Below are 7,051 nucleotides of genomic sequence, written 5' to 3' on the forward strand. Positions count from 1 at the left end.
CAAACATAACGATACTTAATATCAGTCATTAGGGAAATACGAATTCAAAGCATAATGAGAAGCCGCATAACACCCTATTAGAATGGTCAAAATTTGATAGGATATGGGAAAACTGGAACCCTTCTATATTGCTGGTAGGAATATAAAATGGCACAGCCACGGTGGTGAAAATTTAGGTGATTCCTCAAATGAGTTACTGTAGGATTCAGCAATGCTCTTCAAACATATCCAAAGGAACTGAAAGCAGGGATTCAAGTAGATAGTTGTAAGCCACTGTTTATTGCAGTATTTATAGTCAAAAGGTAGAAACCACCTAGTGTTCATCTAGAGAATGAAACAAAATGGGGTATATGCAGGATAGATTCAGCCATAAGAGGGAGTTGACACTACAACACAGAAGAACCTGAAGGTAAGGGAAAGAAGTTAGACACAAAGGGACAAGCAGGGTAGGATTCTACTTATGAGGTACCAGGGAGTAGGCAAGTTCACAACGAGAGGTTGGAGGTGACCAGAGCTGGTGAGCAGGGGGAATGGGCAGTTACTGCTTTAAGGTTAGCGTTTCTAACCTGGAGTAATGCAGTTTTTACAATCATGGGGATGGTCACACAATGTTCTGAACACAAAGTAGCACTAAAATTCATTTAAATGGTTAAAGTGATAAATTTTAGTATGGTGACTAACATAATAAAAAAACATTAAAAAAAATAAAGTGGGGGTGCCTGGGTGGCACAGCGGTTAAGCATGTGCCTTCGACTCAGGGCGTGATCCCGGCGTTCTGGGATTGAGCCCCACATTAGTCTCCTCCACTATGAGCCTGCTTCTTCCTCTCCCACTCCCCCTGCTTGTGTTCCCTCTCTCGCTGGCTGTCTCTATCTCTGTCAAATAAATAAAATCTTTAAAAAAATAAAATAAAATAGATACATTTTATCACAGTACACATACCACATACACCTCACCCGCCCCCAAAGACCTAGGGAGCAGCAAGGGAAAAGAACAAAAGACTCTGTCTACAAAAATACTTGAAGACTTGAACAGAGGTCCATAAAAGCATAGTCAAGTAAAAAAGGTCCAACTGGACAATGAGTAACACTTAATGGATTTAGCAATAAGAGGAATGAACTACCAATGAATGCCACAAGGATGAACCTCCAACATAACCTACAAGAGTCGGGGTTGGGGGGCATGAAGCCAGGAATAAATAAATAAATAAAAGATACATTCCCATGATCCCATTTCTACAAGATGCCAAGAGCCAGATCTATGTAGAAACTAGATTAATAGTTGCCTGGACAGGAGGTGGGAAGAGGGGATATAAAGGGCATTGGGGATATCTTTAGGGTGATAGCTGCATGGCTCTAGGTTTACTAAGTTGGGTTGTACACTTAAGAATTGAATCTTATGGTCAGTTGGAGCACAGTCACCCTTTAAAACAAAAAGCTTTGTGTCAGAGGCTAAGTGTTCCTCTGGTGTCCTTGTCTTTGGGGGTCCCTAGAAACGTCAAGGTTTAGAGATGTATAGTTCTTCCCATGTGTTCCCAGATATTACGTAGGAGACCCAAGGATGTGGTGGTAGGGTGTGAGGGAAGGAAAGCAGTCTAGAATTCTATAGCCTTAGTTTTGTCTTTTCGTGAGCCTGTGCCCTTGGGCTGAGAGCTTTAATGGAGCTCCCCAGCACATACTCTCCCTTGGGGGAGGCTAGCACGTGGGAGACTAGTAGAGAGGGGGCTGGAGTTTGGATTTCCTTTCCCTAGTTGGCTAGGCCCTGGTAAAATAACTTCTTTCTCTTGAGGGCAGGCCTTGTTCATAGGAGGTACTGGTAGATTTCAAAATGGTGAAATTCTCAGCCTTGTCCACACGGAGCCTCCAGCAGCCAGCCACAGTTGAAGGTTTCCTACACAGATACTAGGTCCTGGGAAGGTTTCTGCAGAGTTTCTGCTCTGGTTAGTTCTCTGTATTTGCCGCTCTTCAATTTTGGAAGCTGTTTGCCTGTCACCCTAATTCCCTCAGAGACCAAAGGAGAGCTGGTTTTCTTGGTCATATGCATGGGAGGAACCGCTTTTAAGCCTTACACGATGGACCCAAAACCAGAAGTCCCCGCTACTCAGAACTTTGTAGACCTCTTCATTTAGGAGGAAGGGCAACTCATCCACAAGAGTCAGGATTGGTTATAGATAGATTTTAAAAAATTCAGAGACAGTGGGTTAGGTCACCAAGCCCTGAGTAACGTGGCTGGTTTTTAATGCCTGAAACCAGATGGACTGAGTTCAGTATGAACTGCTGCTCACTTTGAACACTGGGGAAGCACCCTCCCTACTAAGAATACCCTTTTTAGTTAGGAAGGATTTTCCTAGGTCTCCCAAGAGACGAAGCTATAGCAGTGAGAAATACCGCAGCCCAGTAGCACTGGCCATAGCTAGGACTTCAAGAGGAACAAGACTGTTACAGGACATTGGATGATGACCTGCTACCTGCATTCTCTGTGCATGGCTATGTGTAGGATAGAGCACAAGTACATGGTGTTCAACCTTCTAGAGAAAGGGTTCCCAGAGATTCTCTAGCATAACCACATGATCCGACCCCTGCTCATCCAATGGAACGAGGAAGGAAAGGGTAGAAGACACTTGAGCTTGGACCTCAAATTTAGACATCTTTGAATTGATGACCTCACTGTATTTGGGGTCAGCTGAAACATTGCATTATAGTTGAATTTCTTAGAGGTATTTCAACAAAGAGAGGCCCTAAGCCACATGAGAACGTTGGGGCTAGGTCTTCATGTTATCTTTTATTGCTATAGCTAGTGAAACACGAAAGCTGGAATTGAACTTGTCCTTCAAACCTCAGTGGGCCTGCCACTCAACCGTCAGCTAAATAGCAGCTAAGGTTGGAGTTGCTCGCCCAACATCAGCTCAGGAGGGAAGCTTGGGCAGGCAGGCACGAACGGGGGTGGCCTGCCAGGGTTCTGGATCATGGAAGCACTTTGCCTATTTTGTTTGAAACTGTTGCTAGGCTCTTTATGCTCAGTGCTGCAACACACGTCTTCTAGATCTCCAGTTTTTCCATACATAGGCCTTCTCTAGGCAGCATTACAACACAAGCTCTAGAGACTACCTTTAAGTATTTAGTTCTGATGACACCCGATTCTGTATTCGAAGTTCAAAGTCACTAAACCAACACCAATTCTGAGAATCTACTGATGCAAAGTGGCAAGAAGGCAAGGCATTCCTTTTCATTGCAGAGCTCAGCTTAATAGGACCAGGTACAACAGGTGTACCAGACACACATGGTTGCTTCACCTCCATTCGACACAAGCCGCAAAACGGTTTTCTCATTTTACAGAGAAATCTGCAATCACCTGGAGTCACATACTTGGAGTTACACGGAGATCCAACCTCAAAGCCCACACCTCTATCCCTAGCCTTCAGCGACCACAGGAAGGCTGATGTAGCCACATTGGATCTTGATGCCAGAAATGGGAGGATGCCAGGGAGAAGCATCAGAAAGCTTCACAACCCAAGGCAAGCACCTGCCCTGAGGCACAGGTTTTCGAGTTCAGAGCGCCTTCGGGGTAAGAGGACTAGCTTCCAGGCTGGATCCAATTACGTATGAGGAAAGCAAAGTGGAGCCCGGGTTCTAAAGACAGATGAAAGCATTTTATCACCAGGAGGTGAAGACAGCATGAAGCTCGCAAGAACGGCTGCCAATACCCCAGTTTCAGGTAATACGAGTCTTTCGCCTTTAAAGGCGATGTCAAGTCGTCCCCATACTTCAGTCTCATGCTTCAAACCATATTCTCTTAATTCCCACCTGATCTGTGCCCAGGTGAGTTCTACCCGGCCTCCAAGACCCAATTACAAGTTCACCACTTCTGTAACTGGCTTATCCAGAGATTTTTCTCCAGTCTAATGTAATCAAGAGCCGATGTATTTACACCAAAAATCAAGATTGCAGAATCATTTGACACACTCCCGGGAAGCTCTACTCAGCACCAGTTGGGGGGGGGTTGAAATCTGTAGTCATTCTATGTGATTAGAAGCTTCCCTGGGCATCTTTCTACAGTTTAAGTAACAATATTCAAGAGCTCTGAGTGTTTAGTTCTAGGTAACTATGCAAGAAGTCAACCTAAATACTTTCTCCAAAAATCCTTTTAAGTTTTCCTCCCCCCTCCACCAGCTAAAGAGGCTTACTTGCTGTGACTACAACCCAGATGTCCCTTATTCGCTAAATAACCACCTCCATACAATCATCTGTTCACCTTAAAACCTTTCTACGGGTGATAAGAAAAAAGTGACTGGTTTCCATAGAGGTCTATAAACTTGTTATAAGTCTTCTAACACCTCAGGTCAGGAGAATCAATTCAGTCCTTCTCAAATAGTTTTACCAGCTGGTCACCCTAATTCTGCTTGGCAGAAATAAATCACTGGATGGGGGGAGAGCTTTTGGTCAGGAGCTCTGGAAACGAGTCCGTGCAAAGTGGGGAGGCAGAGTCCAAGAGGGAAAATCAACTTTCTTCCAAGCATTCTGACACTAGCTATCAGGACCACTGAAAGGACTTAACCCCCCTCCAAGTTATGCTCCTTTGTCTTGAGGCTTTAGATTCCTGAACTACCATTTCTCAAACAGATTGAGCAGAGTTCCCCACAAGACTATAGACGGTGAACTGCTTCACTGTTTTAAGTAGGCGTGTGCAATTGCCCAGGGTCACAGCTGAAGACGAATGCACTTTGAGGCCCTCCTACTGAAAGCATGGCTGGGGAGCTGCAGTACCCCTGCAAAGGGGGGGGGGGCACTCTTTACTGACTCCAGCAGAGCTACCAGATGCTAGGAAAAGCCACGATTTTAGGAACTTGGTTATAGAGGAGTGAGGGCCAGAGATTTTAGGATTGAAGACAAGGCAGAGGAGGGCCGTAAGGATAAGCAAGTTGAAGAGTTCGCTCTTGAGATCTGGTGAGTGTGCATGGAAGCAGCCTGTAAGTGCGCCTAGCAGGTGCCTACCCCCAAATGCTTGTTTCTGTGTTTCTGGATAGACGCGCCATTCCGTGGTTTCCCGAGTCATGAAAGCTTATGTGGAACTTAGAAGACCTACAATAAAGCCAAGTTTGACCCTTTTACTACTTTACAGACTATCTGGATTTTAGAGCTTACTATCTTCATTGAATAAAGTAATGAAATAACATGCTCCCTGCTCAAAGGTGCTCAACCCTTTGCCTTCCCTCTCCCTAAAACAGTGGTCAAGTATAGTTTATCCTGCTTCTCTTTACTCAGTGGGTACTTGGCCATTGATTACTTTTGTATAAGGATGGATCCTAGTAATTCATTAGGATCAGCCTGGCATTTTATCTGACCAAGCCTTCAGCACAGCTGAGCCCCTAAAGCAGTGTGGTTAGTCACAATTCAGCTGGAGCTCTTGCTTGCTCCATGTTTGGGAAACCCTAGCCCTGAGAAGAGAATGCCCTAGAAAGACCTGCTTGGCTCCATGCCTATGCCACTGCTTTGAGGATCCCCGGTACGGAGAGCAGAGCTCCATGAAGACACGTGTAGCTGGAAACAAACTTTCCGTGCAAGGAGCAGCCAGGCCATGCCACAAGTTTCTTCTAAGCTGGAGGCCAGCACAACCGACCAGTTTCTGTGTTCAACTCTTAGAAAACAGAACCTGACCTTCCCTTCTCATTGCGGGAGCATCAGAAATTACCAGGGCAGCTCACTTAGGTCTCCGAAGCAGCACAGCTCCTACGAAAGGACGTGGTGAACACAGACAGCCCGCCTGTCTATGGGGGATGGGGAAGGAGCTCCTGTAGCCTTCCCTCGTGCCTGGCTGGGGGTCGGGCAAAGTCTGACAGGGAAAGGCAGCTCAATCGTGCAGTCCCCCAATGCTGAGAGCACTACCTTGTTCAGAACTAGAGCAAACGGAGGAAGTGAGAAAATTCCACAGAGAAGCCAAAGTGAAAAGAGAAGCACCCTTTCGGGGCAATGGTCTTCCAAGACCTGGAGGAAGGACTGAAAGTTCTCACGAGAAAAAAAAAAGGAAAGAAAGCAGATACCACCCCGTCCCCTTTCTGCAGCTCTCCCCTCCACCCCCACCACCATCTGAATACAAGTCTTTGAGCCTACAAAGAGGGCAGAAAGGTGCTTCGCCCAAACAGCAGCGAACAGCCCACCAACACGAAAACCCCTCCTCGGTGGTGGTGAGGGGGGTGTGCCCAACCTGAGCTTTTAAAGGCCAGCATGATTGGCGCATGCTCACTGGGAAACAGCGCTGCAAAAGCAAGGGGAGAAACACCTGTGTAACCATCCCGCCTCTCCGGCCACGCTTCAAGGCACCTGCTGGCGGGGGGAAGAAAAGGGAAAGGTGGGTGGCGTAGCACGGGGAGTAGCTTCATCTGCGGGGTTCATTGTGCACAGCCGTGCCCCCCCTGACCTCCATTTCACCTTTACCTCCAGTCGTCCTCGGCATTTGTCCTGCAGTGTCTGGGCACGGGGGCTTCTCAAAGACTAGCTCTGAGGGCCTTAGCAGTATTTTACCAAATAAATGCAAGAATTCTCCTTCGGGTGTCTCCCCTCATGGATAGGGCTGCCAGATTTAACAAATAAAAGACCAGGACCCGCAGTAACATTTGAATTTCAGATAAGCAACAAATAATTTTGTAATACAAGTAGGCTGCATTTAAGCTGTACTGTCCTGTTTAGGATATATTCGCATTGTGAAATTATTTGTTTATCTGAAATTCAAATGTAACTGGGCATCCCATACTTAATCTGGCAGCCCTCCTCATGGGGCTCCAGACCCCCCAGAATATCCTCCCCTCACCAATTGCTGGTTAAGTTCTTTGCAATGATAGTGAAGAAAACAAGAAGACCCACTGCTGCTACCCTATTGCACCTGCAACTTGGAACCGGCAAATAGACCCAGGTCTGTTCTGCTCTGAAGAGTTGCGCTCATATTTAGCAGTTTCTGGAGAGTAGTCCAAAGCCTGGAGCTGCTGCCTAAGGAGGATTCCGGTGTTAAACTTCCCATGTGACTTGGAATAGATGTAGTCTTTTCTGTGGTTATTAAT

This window comes from Ursus americanus, chromosome 12 (assembly GCF_024610735.1).
Source record: "Ursus americanus isolate L20-20 chromosome 12, mUrsAme1.1.p, whole genome shotgun sequence".
NCBI lineage: Eukaryota > Metazoa > Chordata > Mammalia > Carnivora > Ursidae > Ursus > Ursus americanus.